The sequence below is a fragment of the Vidua chalybeata genome, chromosome 9 (genome assembly GCF_026979565.1).
Source record: "Vidua chalybeata isolate OUT-0048 chromosome 9, bVidCha1 merged haplotype, whole genome shotgun sequence".
In the NCBI taxonomy this organism is placed as follows: domain Eukaryota; kingdom Metazoa; phylum Chordata; class Aves; order Passeriformes; family Viduidae; genus Vidua; species Vidua chalybeata.
In genome coordinates this window covers 29,159,681-29,181,528 of record NC_071538.1, presented here as the reverse complement: position 1 = coordinate 29,181,528, position 21,848 = coordinate 29,159,681, and the positions used below count along the sequence as shown (strand labels likewise).

The 21,848-nt window shown below is 42.8% G+C and overlaps 1 long non-coding RNA gene across 1 annotated transcript in view; it reads right to left on the bottom strand.

Annotated features, from left to right (window-relative positions):
• LOC128792236 (uncharacterized) overlaps nucleotides 1-19,349 on the bottom strand; it is a 47,130-nt gene extending 27,781 nt beyond the window's left edge. Inside the window, exons 1-2 of the long non-coding RNA XR_008432348.1 lie at nucleotides 19,164-19,349; nucleotides 4,364-4,453 (exon numbers count right to left, since the gene is read on the bottom strand). This is a non-coding gene — a long non-coding RNA (uncharacterized LOC128792236). The remainder of the gene's footprint in view (nucleotides 1-4,363; nucleotides 4,454-19,163) is intronic.
• Between the last annotated feature and the right edge of the window lie 2,499 nt (nucleotides 19,350-21,848).

The following is a 21,848-nucleotide window of genomic DNA, read 5'->3' as shown; positions in this document are numbered from 1 at the left end:
ACGTGACCCTCACCAAACCATGGATTTCTTGAGCTGGGAAGCTGTATGGGCTTAGCTAGGCCTGATACCCAGCTGCAGAGGATGGATATATATACCCCAATAAAAACCAAGCCCACGTGTTAGATGATTCCATAATTTTTTCAGGATACACAGAAACCTTTCAACACATTATGAACCAATATTTCTAATTTTGCATCAGAACAATGGGAGACTGAGTTTGCCTACAGCAACTGATGATCCCCAGAGATTCCTGTGTGTGCAGAGCCTGTCCTTGCATTGTCCAAACACAGAGGGAAAACAGCCTGATGTGATTCCAGCCCCCTGGCCCTTTCATCCCCAACCTAGAGCTCTTTGTGTATCCAAAGGAAGAACACACAACGTGCACTCAACCAGACAGAGCTGAACTGCTTGCAGCCAAAATACAAAAGATTGGATATCTAATTTTTTTTTGGTAGTTTAATCATTCTTTCATGTATAATGGATGCACAGGCAGAGTTTGGGCTTTTGAAAACCTAGAGCAAAGCTTTACTTTATTCCTGTAAATCTCATGGGCTTCAAATTGAAGCATTCTCTTCTGTCAGCAGCACAATGCTTAGCAATGAAATTCCATGGCTCCAACAGGACACTGAGGATTTAATTACACTTGGAAAATAGAGTGCTACCAATGGGTTTGCTATTTTGGGGGCATATAAGATTCATAAGCCTTAATATAGCTGTAAACCCACCCATAGAGGGTGTGGGAAGGAAGGGACCAAACAGATTACCCCAAAATTCTGTTTTCTTCATTTAAGACCGAACATTCCTGGAGGTCTGAGAGTGGAGGAAGCTAAAGATTTTGGGGGTGTGTGAGAGAGGGGTCCAAACTATCTGGGTGGTATAGAAAGAAATTGGTGGGTATATTCTCCAGCCCTAAGGAATTAATTAGATAATCCTTATCAGTCTGCCCCAGGGAAGAAGCAGTGAAAGGATGGAGAGTTGGGGTTTTTTGCTTAGTGGAGGTTGGAGAGGTGGGGGGACAGCACAGAGTTTACAAGAAGAGATACTGTGAACCCTCCCTAACCAGAGCAAACAAAATAAATTACAGTAATGAATATTTCTTACAGAAATTTTGGTTCTCTGTCAGACAAAGCTGTTAAAGGCTCGTAATGCCAGATATCAAATTACCCCAGCTATGTTGCTCCATCTCTGGAAGTGTCCAAGGCCAGGCTGGACGGGGCTCAGAGCAACCTGGGATAGAGGAAGGTGTTCCTGCTCATGGCAGGGGATGGAATGGGAGGGGCTTTAAAGTCACTCCCAACCCAAACCATTCCATGATTCTATGATTTTATGTGGTTTCATTTTCCTCCCAGGACATCAGAAGTATTGTCAGCCTTGTTTTACAGAGGGAAAGAGCAGATGACATGCCTGGGGTCAGCTGGGGGCACAGGTGGGAACGAGGCCATGCCCCATCTTTTTTAGGTGACCTAACTGCAGGGTCACAGCTGCTTTCCTAAATGAAAATCAGATTTCCATAGTGATGAGTCTGAGCTGCAGAGCTCAAATCGTGATCAAAGGTTTGGATGCCTGGCATGTAGGGCATTCAGGCCATTACTGCAGTGTGACTCATGGCACTGGAAGAGGCTGGCTGCAGCAGTCAGATCCAGATTTTCCGGTTTTGATGTGGTCAGTACTGAAATGCTGGTTCTGAAAGCCCCTGCTCAGGCTTGGTCAGGTGCCCTTTGTGTTGCCATAACCTCCACGCAACTGATAACAACCCACATGCTCGTGGGTTTATCAGAACCCCCAGGAGCTCCCAGAGCCCCTGTTGCTCACTGTGCCTCCCTGCTCCTGTTTGGGGCACCACAATCCAGGAGCAGCACTGTAACTTCAGCTCTGCCGAGCTTTTAGGCCCAGAGAGGAAATTCCACCAGCACAAACACTCCGAGCTATCCAGAAGAGGGAGTGCACAGCATGCACACACGGACATCAGGGGCTGCTGTGCTGTGTTCTCCCTGCCCAGTACAGGGGCTCTGCGAATGTCCTGCCCCGCATGAGACTGTCACCACCCGCTCAGGGAACTCATCCCCCAACCCCCGCACAGCTCATCCACAAATGCTGCTCCTCCTGGACGTGTGTCTGCTGGAGATTTTCCCAGGGGGTGTATAAGAAGTGTATTTTTGCTCTTTGATAAGCTTGCTTTACATATCAGCTCTCTAGTCAAAATTAATTAAGTACATTTGGTTCCAAGTCCCTTGCTCCCTGATTTGATAAGTAACTTGTAGGCAATGTTGCAGAATGCAAACTCAGAGATTATTTCTCAGACTTAGTCAAGAGTGAAGTTTAAAAATTCCCTTTCTGTGAGCAACAGAGTTTTTTCAAGTGGAACTTCCACTCGTGTTTATCTGGGTTTGCAGCAACAGCCCAAAACAGTGCCTGGACACTACTGTAGGTGCCCTTGACAATTAAAATGCAGTCAAGTACAGGAACAAAGCCACAGGCAACCACCATGTGCAGTCATTAACCAGTCAGACCTACATTATGAAAAGGAAGCAAGAAGTGGGCAGCAAGTTTATAAAAAAAACAATTACGATAATGTTTCCATGTTTTTCTCCTTTCTCCACTGACACATCCTCTTCCTCCCCCAGCACATGCTGTTCAGGTGTTCTCCTGCTGAATTACCTTCTTTTATATCGGCCTAAATCACTGACCTTAGTTTGACTTTTTTCCACTTTGCTTATCTTTGTCCTTCACTCTAGTTAAGAAAAACCCCACAAGACTTAGCTCTGAAAGGTTTGAAAGGCAATATTAACTCTGTTTAGCTCCCAGTAATACTGTAAACAGCAATAACATGATTCTTTAATGATTATTACCTGATTTTATGTGCCTTCCTTACCTAACCTTTCTCTTTTTTTTTTTTTGATGTCTCTTACAGATTATCAAGAGCCAGTATTCTGTTGACTTTTGTTATTCATTAAAAATGAAGTTCAAGGTCAACTGATAAATATATGTTGCTATTACAGTTTTGAAAACAAATAACTTCCATTGCAATGCAGTGAGAAAGATTTTGAAAAGAAAAAAAAAGGAAAGGAACTTCCTGCCTGTGCTACATTATTATGCAATTCTAAATGGATTAAAAAGAAATGCACTGCTGTACTTTGAATTATCAGTACGGTAATACACTGCTTTATCTTGCTCAACTTGCACCATCTTTCTGCAGAAAAGTCAAAATAGCAAGTTCAGGTAATAACCTCTGGTTATCTCCAGCAAGGTAAATACCTGAGAGAGTAATTGGCATTAACTTGCAGTTTCTTAACAGTGGTTCAGCTCTGTTATCAAGCCCTGAAGAGGTTAAGGTCCAAGTGCAGCCCAGATTCGCCTGATCCCTGACTGTGTGAGGAGCAAAGGCAGCCTGAGGAAGGCACAGTGTGGGCAGCAGCACAGCAGAGGCACCTCCTGTAATGGTCCTCAGTGCAGGAGGCCAGGCTGGACAGGGTTTGGAGCACCATGGTTCAGTGGAAGGTGTCTCTGCCCATGGCAGGGAGTGGCACTGGAACAGCTTGAAGTTCTCTCCCATCCCATTCTGTAAGAAGAGACAGCAATGGCTTCCTCTCCCCCACGCCATGTGCCCTGGGAGGGATGCTGGCTGCACGCACTGCCACCACTGGGAAAAGGCTCCCTGGTGCCTGCCAGCTGGGAACCTGAAGGTGCTCTGGCTGCCAGGGGCTGCAGGGCAATGGTCACAGCCCAACACAGGTGAGCACCAAGGGATAAGGGACTGAACAGCACACCGGGGTTATTTCACAGCCCAGGCCTTGCAGGAACCAGCAAGATGTCCGTGGACACCTGGAGAGCAGGTGTGCTTATATGCTCATGTCCTTGCCCTTTAGCAGGCCCAAGGCAGGGGCTGTGAGAGCCTCCAAGGCTCCCTTTAGGAACCAGACTGCAGACATTCTGCTTGCCAGTACAATGGGCATTCTGCCTTCTTTCCACAAAACTCCCAAAGCTTTTCCAGCATAAGGATGACTTATGCACCACAAGGCTTGGCAAAGACACCAGCTTTTGTTTAGCAGGGTGCAAAGGACTAATAAACCACTTAATGATTTGTGTTCAAACACTGAGCGGAGTCATCGACAGCAGCCATCGGCACTAGGGCTCCAGCGGTGGCTCAGCCCTTGGCTGGGCTGGGAGTTCAAAGCCTGGCCGCCAACAAGGGCTGGAAAAGATCTAATCCTCCTTTATTTACCTGTACAGTTATTGGAACAAAGGAAGGAATAGCAGCAAATGATACCAGTGAACAACCAGGATCAATAAGAACAGTCATGGAGAGTGGAAAGTTATGGCAGAGCTTAACCTGAGTGAACAGAGTGCAGTGGATTACCCTCACCTGACTTTGGTTTCTTCCAGCCATGAGGGTATGTTGTTCCTTTCATGTCCTGCCCCAAGGATTGATTGGTTGATTTTCTAGCAGCTGAACCTGTTTCCAAAAAGAAACAGGTTGTTATTTTTATTTTACTTAGTGGTTGAGCTAAGCTGGAAAAAACACTCCAAACATAAAAATCTATGCCATGGTGGAATCCAGTGCAAGCTTTTCTACAGGAGTAGAAAAATTAGGAGAAAACAAATCCCTATTTATTGATCACATTTCTGGACTGCAGTACAGGAAGAACAAAAACCCACAGAACATCTTGTTGGACAAACCAGCCATTCTTAGCTTAACACAGGAGCTGAAGCTCTCTGTATAATCATTCCAACCTTCTGAGTTACCCAAACCATCAACTTTGAGAATTCTTTCCTTCTGCTGAGCCCAAAGGGTGTCTTCATTCACAGGTTACAACAATACCTTCTACAAATACTTATAAAATGGTTCTGTACAACACCCTGCAGTTCTGACCTCCTTTAGTTTCTTTACTCCTTGAGTTTTTGCAGGGATTTGCATAACCATGCTAAAAGCAGGACTATTCACCTGCCTGATCTGATAAGAAAACTCATTTCCTGCTAGAGTTGGAATTTTATTTATTTTTTAAATACAAATGCATGATGCTGGCAGAGTAGCCATCAAAGATAAGGAAGTATCCAAAAGTTCTGAGCCCCTGACTTTAACCAGCAAGAAAACACTAACACTGACAGTCTGTATCTGTTGTTTTCAAAGTTGTGTAATAATGTTTTCAAGGAGTTTAACAGCATATCTGATGTCCTACAGGTTGTTTGAAAACAAAATTTCGATGTACCTTTTTTCCCTTTATAGTCTCCAAATAAGCACTACACAGAGAGGTTAAACCTTGACAGGGAAGAAAGAAAATCAACAGAAATTCACATCATTTGCACAGTTGCCATCCCACATGTTTAGAAAGATCACAAATATTGGGTCAAATGAAGACAACAGGAAGCACTGCACACTCTGGCAGCTTAAATGCAAAACACAAAAATAAAACATTAAGGCAGGCCACAAGAAAGGTTTTGAAAAACATTTTTTAAAGGGCAAAGAAGCAGTTATTGACAGAGACAAAAATGAACTGTGACATGACACAAGGATCATGTTCATCCACAGCCTGGGGGCAGATTCTGAAGGATTTCAGTGATCCATCCAGAGGACCTGCAGTGTGTTAGAAGTCAGTATAAGGCACAAGCTTCCCGTGGTCACACTGCTGTTGTGGTTCCCCTCCAACATGGATAACTGGATTGGAACAGACAGGTTTGGTGATATCTTCCAAGGGTTGCTCTCCTCTACCACAGTTTTACAGTACAGTCTTAATATGACAAAGGCATAAATTAGTCTGAGTAGCTTGGTGGTCTCTGAAATAAAGAGTAATTTCTTTTCCTTTCACTCATCCTGGCAGTGCTACTTCAATGTTTGATTTTGGCGGCTTTAAGGTGACCACATACCAGAGCCATTCCGAGGGTTCCTGTTTCTCCAGTTACTTTTGAATATGTATGGTTATGAGTTTGTTCCCTTCTTTCAAGAATTAAACTCCTTTAGTACTGACACATGCATTCTGCCTCAGAACATTATTCAGAACTAGTTCTTCAAACTAGTTCTTCATGATTTGTGATGTGTAGAGTGACTAAACACCCTTAAAGAACCAGTATATTTCACCTCCAATTTATCCTGGTTGGAGTCTGTTTCCCACAAGTCGTAGGAAAGCATAGGGTCTTGTTCTGCCCTTTCTTCCAGCCAGGGTGACTGTAATCACCCAGAGAAACATCCCAAATCAGCTTATACTGTTCCAGTGAAAGTACCCATCTGAATGTTACCAGCACAGCCTAGACAGTGTCCCACAGGGATAAGGAATTCCTGGAACCAGGGCCACTCAATAGTTATGTTGCAAATGCAGATGTACCCCCAGGTTGACAGAGGCTCAGTCTGTAAACCAGACTTCTGCACAACAAGACTGATCCTACTTCAGCAAGGTCTTCTCTGGTCCCTGGTTCAAAATTCACACCAAAACTGGTTCACAAGGGTCCCTTTGTAATTTTCTCCTCCTTATTAGTAGATCTTAGATATCAAGATGAGATCACTCTCATTTATGCTATCTAGTTACACTTGAGTTCTCTTGATTTCATACGGATGACCTGCAATTAGTTTTGAGATGGGGAAAAAAAGGGTATAAACTTGCTCAACAGAAGTTCAGTTTTGCTCCATCCAGGATATGGAGAGCACTTGGGTCCATTGTCTCTGAGACTGTATGCTTTTATGGAATGGTTTTAACAGCTGTTACAATTACACAGAATTTAAATTCACCATAAATTTGTGTGCCACTATATGTATTTCACCTGCTACGTTGACCAAAATGGGTGTGGAAGCAGACATACTCTTAATACTTGAAAACAATTAAAAAGCAAAAACAAACAAACAAAAAACCCAACAAAAAAAAAAAAAAAAAAAAAAAAAAAAAAAAAAAAAACCAGAGAGAGACTAATTAAAGTAAATGTACAAACCCTTAGTCCCATGAGCAAACCTTTCCCCTGCAAATCATTCACTGACGTCAGGTAACACTGTGTATGTGAGGCAGGATTATTTACTTGTCCAAGGGCTTGTGAGATTAGGTCTGGACACTGTTCCAGAAAGAGTCCTCAGAGGTCTCCAACTTTATCTTCATTATTCTGCCCTCTGTAAAGCAGCCATTCCTATGAAACTCCCTCTAATAAATTCAATTTCTTCTCTGGCTTTCTCTTACCTTTGTGTTGGGTTTTAGTTGTTTTCCTGCAGTCACAGTGACTAGAACAGTGACCTAAGGCTGAATTCAGCATTGTAAGGTAATGCTGTAGCAGGAATAGCTTAGGCTGGACTTCTGGTATAAAGTCGGGCTTTAGCTCATCACTATGAAGAGTCAGCATTCATACACTGATAAATAAATATGATAGATACTGATACATACCCAGTCTTTCACTGAGTTCAAGCAATGTCAGTACATCAAAGGAACTATATCAAGCAGTTCCTTTGAACTGCTTGATACAAGATTCCGGTGTCAAATTATCTCATCATAGATGCAGAAAGTTGGCTGGTACAAAGCTTTAAAGCTTTTACTATAGAAATGACAAAAAACCTCACCTTTTGTCATTTCTTTTCAATTGTGTGACTCCACAGGAAAAAAGATGGTCTAAATTGTAGTACATATCAGTAATGTATCATCATAATAAAGTCACATATCAGATTCATCCTTGTTCTAGTGAATTTTTAGCCTTGCTCCAATCTAACACTGTTTTATTGAGTTATATAGTAGTATATTTGGAAGATCACTGCCTCAATCTAAGCTCACAAAATGCATCACAAAAAGGAGACAACAAAAGAGTTTTTTAGTTCAGAAGCCATTTTCTTTGACACTTGTTGAATTGAATTGGCCCTTAAAATTGAGTGTATTAAAATATTCATGTACCAGAATACTATAAGGGAGTGAATGCTATTGTTTGTCTTGTGGCACTTTGAATCCCTTCTCTTAAGCAATACAGGGAGCTAGCCATCTCTCTGTGTTCCCATCTGGACAGCGACATGGAACACATGGATGAGCACATTTGTACTCTGTGCTGAGTGCTCAGATGCACAAGTTCTCCCAGAAATGAGGCAGTTTTCAGTTCTTCTGCCTCCTGCTGTAGTCCCAGCACTCAATTGAGTTCCCCACTGCTGGGTTTAAGATAAAAACAGGAGTTCCTGCTCTGTGAGAGAGCAGAAGTGTGAAGTGTTCCCAGAGCCAGCTTGAAAGCATGGAAAGAGGAAGTTCTGCTTGAGTAGACCTATAGAACACACCTCATGTGGCCTCAAAACAGAGAAGGCAGCAGAAGATGGCCTTTAAGGGCCATTTTGGTTTGGCTTTGATACAGAAGCGTGCTCTGGCATTCCTTACCAATTAACTCATCATCTGCTGTCCATTACCCCCCAGGGCTACACAAAAACTGTGGATCAAGTTTAGGATAAACACAACCCTGCCCGATTTCCAGAACAGCACCAACAGCAGGACTGATACCATTTAGGGTTGCAAGAGAGCAACTCAGACCAGTCTCCAGTCTGTGGGATAGATTTGAAGACCTGGTTTGCAGCTGGAGGTAATTTTGGTTATTTAGGTCATACCTAATGCTGTTTCTAGATTCAGTATGCACACAGAGGTTCAGGAAAATCCTGCTGTTGTGAGAGTATTATACTGAGGAGGACTCAGCCTCCAGAATTTTGTGCTGCCCATTTCAAAGGGACAGAATTTGATCCATGATTTTGGCCAATGGCCCATCAATCATTTCCACAAGGACTAAAAAACCAGTTGGTGCTGCACAGTCCTGCCCAGGGGCAAAAAGGGATGAGTAACAAGGCATATAACTTTTTTTTTTCTGAGGAATTTGAACATAGAAGGAAATCTGGCACAAATCCTCATCACTACTACAACAAGCTTATAAATGACAAGTTTCCACCATGGCAACACTGGATCACAGCCTCAGCACAAGCAGCAGGAAAACCCTTCTCAATTCAGAGTCCATACCCGTATCAGCTGGATTCCCTGGGCAGTTGCAGGTTTACTTGTTGTCCTTAAACCAGATAGGATCAACAGCTAGTTACCACTGTGTTGTGATGCTCAGATCCTGATTCTAAGGATTTTTTTTCAAAAATATCCACTTTCTAAATGATGATTAGACTCTATAACAGAGTTTCATGTAGCCACAGCCTATTTGTGACTGGTGAAACACTGGCCTCAGTAGTGAAACATTTGCCTTAGTAGTAAAACTAAAGTGTAGATGTCCAAGTGAGGAAGATGCCCCTGAAAATGTAGTGCTTTTTAATGGTTCAGAGGGGGAAAAGAAATTCCATCTTGCCCAGAATGCATCATGAAGGATCATGGCACAGTTCATGGGCAGAGGATGGTAAGCAGGTGCAGAAGTCCTGCACAACCAGCACCTCTGCCCAGCCCAGTCACTCTGCTGCAGGATGTATTTCTCCTGAGAGCAGCAAAGTACCAGTGCTGCCACTTTCTCCTGATGGGCTTCCCCTGAGAAACAGCATGGAAGTGAGAGCCGCAGTCCTACAGAAGCATCCAGAGGCACCTGCTTGCCAGGAAGTGCTTTTTCCTCTTAGATTCCTGTCACTCCCCTCTTCTCCAAGGGTGGATTTTAGTGATAAGACCATAAGCCATGCATGACTCACATTTACACAAACCACTATGGACCCTAAAAGGAACACAGCCCTTTGGGAAATTTGATCAATGTCATAGAATAAGCCTGCAAAGAAGCCAAAATTCAGGCTATTCCAATCCTAGTGGGATTTCATCTCATTTTTTAGAGAATCGTAGAATTATAGAATTTTTAAGGTTGAAAAAACCCTTTAAAATCACCAAGTCCAAGCGCCAGGCAGTGCCACCCCCATGTCCAACACTACACCTTGTCCCCAGGTGCTACATGCACATGGTTTTTGAACCCCTCCAGGGATAGGCACTCCAACACTGCCCTGGGCAGCCTGTGCTGGGCTTTATGGTGGGGTTTTGGTTTTGTCTTGGTTTTTAAAGTACTAAAAGCTGTAATTCTAATCCAAATCACAACACTCTCAATGTGGATGAGAGGGGGGGAAATACCACCATGGGTTTAGGGACACTCACATCCATTCTGTAACACTGCTGGAGCAGCTGGCCAAATAATTGAGCTATTGCATTTTAGCATGAGTCATTTGTTTGTTGTCAGTTTTAGCAGATGAATCAGTGACCCTGTGTGTCAAAGTCTCTAATGTTGATTTGTTTTGATATTTTCCTAAAATGTTAAATTGAACCATCTATTCAATTTGCCAGGTAATCTTGCAAATTATTAACACTGCAATCCATAATAAAATAAATCATCAACAGCAGAACAGAAAAGTCTTACCAGGACAAAAACAATCATTTAATAAAGCCCCAGGCTCTAAACATTAAATTATTTCTTTCTAATTTGAGTTGTTTGTATTTCTAGTTAGGAAAATGCAATCCCAAATGAAAAGCTCTCCCAGAGAAGATCAGCAGCAGCCTCTTTAAAGTTTGAGCTTCTCTGGAAACTGCAAACTCCTACTGCAGGAAGAGAAGGACAACAAATCTCCTCCAAATCTGTGCTGTATATATCCTCCCAGCTCTAAGTAACTGATAGACAATGAATCACAATGTTCTTTACCTTCCTCCCTCAATAACAGTGTTTAAATTCAACTAACATCAGTTCAGAGAAACTGTTAATGGACAATTTTTCTGGACCTGTGCTTTAGCTGCACTAACAATTGGTCCCCAAAGCCAGCCTGGCTTATCAGCAGAATAACCCTTTGAGAGACTGAAATGCACTGTTCTAAGAGAACACATCAGACTCTGAAAATACTTTCCTTCTGGGACCAACACAGTCATTTATATCAATATAACAAAGAAAACATTTACTGCGAGAAAAAGCCTTCACTATATTATGAACATAATAAATCAGGGCCAGTTGCTTGGAATTCTAGTTTCATTTAGGCACTAAAATAAGTCTGCAAACATTTGCCTGAGCTCTGTTTGTCCTTCCTCTGAGGACATTAGTGCTGTAAGATCTAAAACTCCCACACATACCTCTATTTCTTTCTATTTACCCTTTAAAAGTAGAAATGGTCTGATCAGGAATGCCCTGTGCTGCCATCCCTCACTTTATCAAGCTACTTAGGGACAGACAAAAATCCTAAAAAGTTAAGATAAGACTGCACACAGGATTTAAGTCCATAGTGGTTTTAATACTGACTTCAGATCAAACACGTGAAACAGATACTGACTTCCAAGTCTCTTCTACCCTTTTTTAAAAGTGCAGGCTTTTTAAATGAGATTTTCAGCTGCCTCTGCTCAAAGTAGATGCACAAATGTCTCATTGTGCCATTTCAGGGGCACTGCTGCCAGGCTTAGACTGAATTTTCAGGCTCAGGAATGCAGGAGTGGGCCCCCAAACACTTCCCTTGTGTTCTGTGAGGATTCATTTCCAGTGTGACCATTTCCATCCAGAGCACTTGGTCTGCAGGAGAAGCCCACTGAAATTGTCAGTGCCTTGACTCAAAGTGAGCTCCCAACAGGGGTCTGCCTGATCCTCACTCCAGCCCCAGCCCAGGGTTCATTACCAGCACCTCTGCAGGCTTAGAGCCAGTTAATAGGAAATAGCTGGTACTGAGGATGAAGAGGAGTCTTGGCAACAGGTCCCAAGTCTTTTAGGCCACCCTACCTTCCAAACCCTAAGGAAACACACACCAAGGCTGCTTTTCCATCTGTAGGGCCACTAGCTATCAGTGCCCACTGCCACAGCTTTGAATTCATGTCCAGCTGTGTCTCAGACAGGGGAACAGTGAAGAAAACTTCCCACTAGGTGTTATTAACATTGATTTACTATAAGTGGAGATAGACTATCAATGTATTTCCATAACAGCTAAACCCAGCACCATGGTAAAGGCTCTGCCAATTAAGGGATTTCCTCTGTAAGGCTTAGAGTACTTTAGATTTGTACTTATGTAGTAAAAGGAATATCTTTATATAACTAATTACATTTCTATTTTTGCAACAGTTCACTTCCCCTCACAAAAATGAAAAGCTTTCCAAGTTGCTTTTCTTTAACACAACAACTATTCTGTATTTCATCAGACTGAAAGTCTCATGTATTTTGTCTGCCTGCCTTATTGGACTTGTACACGTGGCCTATATAATGTGTCGTACTTTTTACAAGAGTAAATTTTTAATCCACTGCAGTCTTGGTGACCTCCTTTGGAGCATTCAAAGTACAATTCAAGCTCGGTTTACATATTGATAGCCACTCCAGAACATGATCAGCGAGCCGTGGAGGTGTTTCCACTTGAACTATGCTGCCAGCAGTTGGGCACACTAAAAGCCACCCTAAGCACACCCAGTAACAACTCCCTGTCCTGGTGGAGCCTGGCACAGACCCCTCTGGTGCAGGCAGAGCCGGCTGTGCCTCACATGATTTTCTCTGTATCCAGGCTGACTCTGGTCCCTCTTCCTCCTCAAAGGACTTTCAGGCATGCCTGTACACAGAGCTGTCACAGCACATGTCACAGCTGAGATGGCCACAGTACACAGAGTATCATCACACAATTGCAGAAAGCTTCAACCCATACAGAGTAACACCACACCACTTCAGAAGGCTGCAATCATCTGCCCTTCTTGTCCTTTAGCCCAACCTTTTATACCCCCATGTTCACACATTGCACCTGTGTGCCTCTGTTCCCTTTGGGATTGCTCAGTGCCCCTGGGCACTCCATGGCTCATTGCTGTCAGTGCTGCTCACCTGCTTCTCACAGCTGAACCCACTGGGGATGAGGCTCCAATTACCACAAACTGTACTTACACAAGCCTCTTGTCCAAGAGCGTTCTCTAGATTATGTACCTACAATCAACTTTGGCTCCCAAAAAACAGGGGCTAAAACACCTCCACTGTACAGTAACAGACATGAAAATGCTACTGAGCTTTTCAGGTATCTGGCAGCAGGTGGGATCTTTGATCCCAGTGGAATTACTTTGTCATAGTGGATTTACTGATACACATGAGATACAGGTGAAAATGTTGGTGGAGAGGCCACCTCACCTCCTGCCATCCCAAGAGGTGGGAAACACCAAGGAAGGGCAGCCAGGCTGTAGGATTGAAGGGAAGGAGGACAGGCAGAGCTCATTCCAGGCAGCAGTGACACACAGCACCATTTCCCAGCCCCAAGCAGCAGGAGGTTTCCAGGTTAGTTGGAAATTTCTTTTTGGCAGCCTGGAAGCCAGAACTGAGTGGCTCTAAGGACACCCCACAGCCCTCAGTGGGGAAAGGCTGCCTGGTTTGTCCTTAGGGAGTTTTACCCTGGGAAGAAATGGAGAAGAAGCCACACATACAAAAAACATATAATAAACCCCATAAAAACACCTACATATTATAGCAAGCAGTGCTATTAAATCAAGTGAGTAAGCATAAACAGATCTACACAAAGACAAGGGGAAATATGAGCACAGTCTCCTCAGAGGCAATCAGAAATTTTCTTTCTGAGCAAATAGATAATCCCTGTTGGAATATTTCTGTCTTGAATGCAGACTGAGCAAAAATATAGTTTCTTCTGTTTATTGGAAGATTTCCCCAAATCATTAGCCAGTTTATTTTGTTTTCTAGAAGTTAATATAAAGCTGCTCTCCAGCTAGGTAGAGAGATGGATGGAAATCTTGCATTTCCATGGTTTTAGGCAGTTTGTTGTTAGCTACTTGCAAAGTGTCCTGAACATCTGATGAATGGGAAAAATCTGGAGTATTAATTAAAATTGGATCTGCTTCAATGCCAGTTGCCCTGTGCTACCTATCACCGCTTGTTTTGTATACAATAGATAAATAGTACCAAGAGTTCGGGGGTGTTAGTAAGGGCTTGTTTCTGTGACCCTTCTCAAGGCTCCACAGTGTTCCCTCAGCCTCACACTTCACCTACTCCTTGTGCCAATGTTGTTGTTGATGTTTCTAACCACCTGAAATTGATTTGTTTGAATGACCCACATCCCGATGTCAACCTGGCCACAAGATCAGCAAGTTCATAAGAAACTGCTTGGACACAGAAGGTAGGAATCCACAGACAGGAATTTCTGTCTCACTGGCAGGTTTTCAGGGAGAGGTGGCTGTGTCTTGTTGACACAGAGCTGAGCAGACACCCTATACCAAGGGGGACACGGGGCAGGCAGAAACCTGTTCTCTGGAACATAGTCAGGAGGACACTCAAACACTACCCTTCCTCCTCATGATTTTTTTTCAGTCTGAATCAGGATTGCACCCAGACACAGTCCCAGGACATATAAACACTCATATTTCCTTTTAAATACTTACAGCAGAACAGAAAACACGAGTTTTACTGCCTTTTCCCCAAAAGTGTGCACAACCACTGTGCAGTTACAACATTAGGGTAATCTTGGACTCAGCTCCTTCCCATCCAGGACCTTTCTGAACCATGTCTTTATTTCACACAGCTCACTCAGTGGGCACTCTCCAATCCAACCCAGTGTTGGATGTTTAGCCCAGTATGGGCTGTTTACCTAAGCTTGATAAAGCAGGATTTGACCTGCAGCGTGTTGAGGAAACACACCACTGTCTTTAAAAAGAAAAGGTAGAAGGAAACCTGAGGTAATGTATCCCTCAGTCAGCCTTTAATCCCTTGGGAACTCATGCACAAACAAATATGAGACAAGAAGGCAGCAAGTTATATCAAAGCCATGCATGTTCTTGGTGCAGCAAGTGGCCCAAGGGCAGGAGGGGAAGCCACAGAGGTTTCTTCCCTTCCCTTGGTGAAGCACATTGCCACAGGACATTCTGGGAAGGAACTATCACCTGGAGTGTAGCTACCAAACCACAGATGTGCAACTCACTGAAAAAATTCCTCTCCAAATGTAGCCATCAGGAGAAGATTGACTGTCAGACCCCAAGGGTGTTGGAAGTGGGATTGTATCACTTAGGGTGAGCCTAAAAGTTACATCTTTATACAGTGACTGCAGAGAACAGAGAAACTTCATTTACAAAATTTGCAAAGCAATTGCAGATGCTCTGGAAGCCAGGATCAAAACTCAAAGTTACCTTGACAAAATTAAAATTAGGTCAAAAAGCAAAGAAGCAGGATCCTCAAGAGACCATCTTATCTACCCTCTGACCATAGGATCCTGTCAATAAAATTGATTCCAGTAGTTTGTCCAGCTTACTCTTAAAACCCTCTAGCAGTATTCCATGTGCTCCCTCTGTGTTTGGTGTTTGTTTCCAAGGTGTAAGTGTATTTACTGCTTTTCCAAAATCAACCCAAATCTCCCTTAATGTAATGAGTCTTTTTTTTTTTTTTTTTGTCCACTTCTGGACATAGAAAACAAACTGTTTCCTTTCTTTTTGCAGCAGCTCTTTAAGGCCTTCAGATTTATGTCCCACTCTCCTTCTTTCAACTGCTTTTAAAGTGAGAGAATAGGGGTTGTTTTAACCTTGCCCTGAGAACCATATTTCTTAGATCTCTGAGCACCTTCAGTGCTTCCCTCCCAGTGCTCCCCAGTCAGCCCACGTCTCTCCAGAAATATAGCATCCAAAGCTGGACCAGGTCCTACTATTGCTGACTAGAGCAGAGTTTTTCAAATAATGCTCCTTCTTGCACACCCTCACATGATATTTACCTTCTCGATCCCAGCGGAGCATTATTGATCAGCACTTGATTGACTGGCTTTTAGACTCCCTCTCCCACCCTCAATTCCTTCTCTGCATTACAGCTGCCTTGGGGCACAGGGTCAAACTAAACCTCTCGGAACCAAACTAGAAGCTGTGGGTTCCAAAGCCAGATATCCATATCTTCATTTTCCAAGGGAAAGGCCAAATGACAGGGAAGTCATGAGCATGGCTGATGGCACAGTTTGGATGTTTTACAGGATTAGCAAATACCCAAATGTTGGGTTTTGGATGCCAGGAGGCAGAACAAGTTTTCTGTTTTACACTCATGGATCCGTCACTGTGGCATGGAGTTGATTTCCCAAAATGCAGATAGTGCAAGACCAGCAAGATGCCCCCTCCCAGCACCTTCTTGTGCATGACATTTCCTTCTAGCACCTGACAAACGTGACTGATCCTGATCCTTTTGGAATCAAAGTGACAAGTGACACCCTGCTTCCCAAGGAACTCGATTCAATCCCAGCATGTCACCTGACTGCAGTCCATGACCTGTCCCCTGGAGTCCTGCAGGGAGACCTTTGTATAGGCAGTGCCTCCTTTGATCCCTGAGCTCTGGGCTCTGGCAAACCAGCTGCATCACTGGGTCAGCTGAGGTGATCTTAACCTTTAGATCTGTTCCTTTGCTGTTGTTTCCAAGAGCATTGTTTGGGAGGCTCCTTTTTAGGCACTGCACTGCTGGCTGGGGCATTTCCTCCCTTGGCCCAGGCCCTGAGCAAGCAAGGGAATGCACAAGATATTTCTCCCCACTTTGTCTTCCTTTCCTGTATTTCAATTCCTCTTTTCTTCCCCCCCCCCCCCCCATCTCTTTCACTTTCTTCCTCTTTCTCTCTTTCTTCCTTATACACAGAATAATAGAATGGTTTGGGTTGGAAGGAACCTTAAGGATAATCTCATTCCACCCCCTGACATGGGCAGGGACACCTTCCCCTATCCCAGCTTGCTCCAAACTCTGTCCAACCAGGCCTTGGACATTTCCAGGGATCCATGGGCAGCCACAGCTTCTCTGGGAACCTGTGGCCTGCCCATCCTCACAGGGAACAATTCCTTCCTATACACCCTGCCCATTTCCAGCATACATCCCAGCTGCAGCTAACAATCCTAAGCCCAACCCATTAAAGACTCAATTATTCAGATATTCTCCTTTCACCACAGCAAGCCAGCATCCCATTTCCCATTTTCAGTGATGTCAGAAAGTCAATGCTTTAAAAGCCCACAGGCACTCTCAGCAAATACCATAATCCCATTACAGATGGGATTTCTATTTAATTGGAAATAAATAAGCAGGCAAAATAGCCCAACAGCCCTCCCCTACCCCCAAGCTACGCTGTCACCCACCACTATTCCAGTTTAAAATCCATATCCATTACTAAAGACACTTGGGAAGTGTGACCATGCAAGGTTCCAATCCTACATTTATCCATGGAAAGGTGACATGTAGGAACAAAAGCTTTTCCTCATTGCCCCCTATGGTCACAGGTAGAGGAGAAAGTGAACCCCTATCAGCTGGGGGGTTTTTTGTCAGGGAGGGCACTAAAGGCAGTGCCAATCCTGCTGGAGAAGGAAGGCTGGGATCAGTCAATCCCAGTAATCCCTGCTGAGCTCTGCTGCCTGACATCTGTCACGCTAAGTCACTGATGGCTGAGGAGATGGAAATCGTGCTGAAGCACCCATGGATGGGAACTCTGTCCAGCTGCCAAAGTGGAGAGAAAATATGTGGTGTAAACCACAGAAAGAGCTGCTTCAGCTGGAAGCTTTCCACCAGAAAAGCAGGATTCCAGACATTGTGAAATACACCAAGTTTTGCATCAAATAAGACGTTAGCAAATTTCTATTTAAATCTTTTTTTGCCCTCAAAGATAATAAAAATGTCAGTTTGCCACTTTTTCATTTCCCTCTCTTTTCCCAAAAAGTCTTTGTCCAACTGTCTTTCCAATACTTTCTGTAAAAGTAATGATGTCAAAAGGAAAACATGCAATGGAAAATATGTAAGAGATCTAAACTTCATCCTGCAAGCCTCATCCAAAACAAAAAAAAAAAAAAAAAAAAAGTAGAGAGAAGGCAAGGAAAAATGCAAGAATGCAAGAAATATAATATTTTAAAACTCAGATATATGAATATAAGACACATAAGACAATCCAGTTCACTTTCAAACAGGTGTTTTATCATAAGAAGCTACACAGGAGAGTAAAAGGAGCACTTCATCCAGGTTTCTGCAGATTTTTAAGGTACCCTTAACCTCAAACTGCAACACCCTAGAAGGGAGTACTTATAATAAATCCTCCCATCTTACTCCATCAGACACACTTAAAGGTTTGAATTTTTTTCTTGGAAGCTTCCAAATCATGCAGCACTGCCATTGCTCAGGTTGGGTTACACAATCTGAAATTAACAGCAGACAACCAGAAGCACTACTGGTTTCATCCTTCCTCTTCATTATAAGAAATCAGACAATAAATCGAGCCTATAAAATCCAGCCAGGAGAATTCTGCAGTTCTGTTTCACCTGAAGAAAGTCAGGGGCACTGGCTCACAGAGCATCTCATAGAAAACTAAGGGAAAGTTGGGAGAGTAATCAGAAAGCATAAATCGAGAAGCAGTTTAATAGCAACCTCCTTGCCAAATCTTTCACTTCTCCTTAAGTCTTTAGGCACTGGATTCTGTTTTCATCTATTTTATGATGCTTTTTTGGAACAGACCTAATTTATTTAAGGAAAATGAGGACAGAAGGTGATTTTAGTCTGGGAACAGTCATTAAAATTACTAAAAATACTCTAGGAAAGGTTAAAAACAAACTAAAGGTTAAAATCAAACAAAAAATCATGAGATTATCTTAAAGTACAGATCAGCAAGTGCTTGCCAGTGGTGAAATGTTTACAGGAGCTCCACTGAAATGGCAAAATTTCTAGCAGCTTTTGTTATTTCTTCTAAGTGACCAGGATTTGCAAATATATTAGTTTGAAGTTGTATAAAAAGTACATACATATACATGTATGTGTATAAAAACAAAATAAGTAGGACCCTTAGCAAGACCCTTATTACTGAGATATAAGCAACAACAAAAAGATCCTCTTCCCCCACCTTTCAGTATTGTTTGTTTTAGTTAGATCCTAAAATACTGTGAACCTGTAAAAAGACAAATATTTCAGGCAGACATTTGAATTGTCTAGCAATAATAAGAATGCACTCAAACAACAGAACTGGTATTCTGCATCTAAATTCCCATGAGGACTCAGCCCTTGTTCATGGTAAATACAGGACACCTTCCTCTGTGCTAGAATCAAACTACCTAATCCATGGTTAAGGGGGTCCACGTGGTAAATTATTTGTCTTACTTCAGAGTAACTTTCCCACCTAGGCTTCACTATGCTTATTCTTCTCCATGTGAGGGGTTTCATTGGGGTCTGAAAAGATACCTGGAATAAAAAACTGTTTTACTTTATTGCTTGAGAATCATTTAGATTGTGCTAGAGCAATTTTTCCCTTGAATACAACAAACTCATTTTCTAAGCATGACAGCTACTCCTTTCCTTACCTGTGTTGTCTTGGAAACACAGACAAAGGTTAATTTTCTTAAGCAGGCCATTGATTTCCTCTCCTGCCTATACTTCCATTTTATCACAGCTGCAAGAGTTATGGTCCAGTAAAACTGAAAGCTTGCCTCAATGTCATCAAAACACCTGGTAGTAGTAGGTGCTACTGGTAGGATTCTTCCCTTCCTATGCTTCATCCATGCCTGGAATATTAGAAGAGAAAAAAAAGAGCGATATACACATCCAAATCTTCACAAATCTGGGAGAAAAAATGCAGCTGAAAGAATTGAACTGCTTGATCCAGCCAGCATTTGCTGTTCCATTTGCCTTTTGCACAGTCCTCTCCTTCCTCTAAATATGAACATGAAAACAGAACAATCCAACATTTAAGATTCAACTCCACAGATTTTCACGCTGAGTTGACTGCATTGGATACCGAATCTGACCCAGCATAAGGAAGCAATTTGTGGATGACACTGACTACATTTCTGTTTGCAACAGAAAGAGTGAAAGGCCTGGAAAAGGCCAGTATTTCTAGTTTCTCAAGTAAGCACAAACAAAAGGTTCTTATACATTACCAGGTCAGCAAACATGACTGAGCAACAGCTTTTCAGAAACCCTGGGATCCATTGTCTGCCTGCTGACTGCGGGCCTGCAAAGGATTCCCAGGTTGTCTGCTCAGTGCAGGAGGGCTACAGAGAAAAACCTCTGTGAATAAGATGAGCATCTACATAAAACATCTGAACATCAGCATTTGCTCCTTCTCAGCCTTAGCAAACTGAAGCCAGCAGAGTTAACCAAAAATTTGCACTGAATATTTCCCAAAGATCACATCTTTACTTCCATAGGGCTTGCAGCAAAGAACCACCAAATCTGTTCATTGTATGCTCACAGTAAATACTGGGGACTAAAGAGGAAAAAAGGTTCTAGAAAATGACTGAGATTTAGCCCCTAAGGGGCCACAGAACATATGGGGTGCATGGAATCAAAATACAAATGTTTTGCTTCTGATTTAGGAGGAGTAATGTAGAGATGAGCTTTTATACCAAGATCTGTGGGCAACCTATGTCTAATCAGGGACACCTGCAAGAAGGAAGAGAAACAAGGCAAACAAACAAACCCCACTGCAAATCTAGTCCTGTAATCTTGTGCAATGCAGATTTAAGCTCATTAGTGGAGCTCAGGAAGTTCTAAGTCAGTTTACTATTTTTAACCATCCAACATTAAACAGCAGTAAGAGATAGCATTCCAAGGAAAGGTTTATCCATGTTAATCATTTCTCATGGAACCACTGACAATTTAGTAGGAAATAACAGTGCTATAGATACCTGTGTGCTCACTCGTTGCTCGCCAGTCTTGTATCTTAAGACCCTTTAAACAGGGACTCTAAGAGAAGCAAGGCAACTGGGAAGTTGTTTAATCTGTCACTAAGAAATACTAATTTATCAATAAGTAAAAAACTGAAAATCATTGTGACTATTAAATGGAATCAATGATTCTGTGATTTTTAAAACATATCAAACGTATCAAATATGATTCTTGTGGGTCCCCTCCAACTCCGGATATTCTGTGGTTCTGTGATTATAACATCCTTATGTTAATGTGATATTCATTTAATGGTGACTGGTGTTTAACTGTAATGGCACACAGGGAAACAGTGGTGCATTTTGGGCAAATAGGACTTCAATCACCCAATGAAGTTTTTTATGAATGGTATTAGGTACTGTGAGAATTAATCTACTCTAGGTCGTTGTTCATCCCTTGAATATGCCCTGTGCTCTGTACCAGCTCCCAGTATAGTTCCTGATGTGACAGGATCTCCAAGCCCCATGATGCCCCAGGAAATGGGGACACGGAAAATACCAGCATGTTTTGATTGATTTAGAGTCAGCAGTGGCAAACCAGCATTGACAGCTGGAGATAAATGTAACCTACATCTGGCAGGGGACACATCGGAAAAACGGAAGTGGGGCAACAAAAGGCCAATCTCAATTAGCTTTTATTGACCTTGTTGCGTAAACATGCCAGACAGCAGCCTCAGTGCAGAGGTCTAGATGCATTTTCTTCTTCAGTTGTTTTCCAAAAGATCCAAGGATACTCCATCCTAACTATGTGTGGAGCACAGCACGGAGCAACCTTAACACATTTGCACACAGAGCAGCCCAGAAAGTAGCTGAGTAATAGTCTGGCCACAGAGTTGAGCAACTTCTGGGGAAAAATAACAACCACATACTCACAAATTAATCTCAGGAGAAAATCTTTCATCAGTTCCACAATATTTTAAAATAAAAATTCTAATATTACCATGTGTTCCCTTCTATGCTTACCAAAATGAGAGTCCACCACCAATTCTGCTGACAATAAAAATGGCATTTCTAAGCAGTTCTGGGTGCTATAGGAGGTATTTTCTTTCAGAAGAGACTTGAAAAAAAAAAAGGGGGTTTAAACAGGCACCGAGAAGAAGTTGAAAGAGATTGACATTCATAGAATCCTGGAATTATGGAATGGTTTGGGTTGGAAAGAACCATCTTGTTTCACCCCCTGCCATGGGCAGAGACACCTTCCACTAGCCCAGGTTGCTCCAAGCCCCAGCTAACCCGGCCTTGGATACTTCCAGGGATCCAGGGGCAGCCACAGCTTCTCTGGGCACCCTGTGCCAGGGCCTGCCCACCCTCACAGGGAAGAAT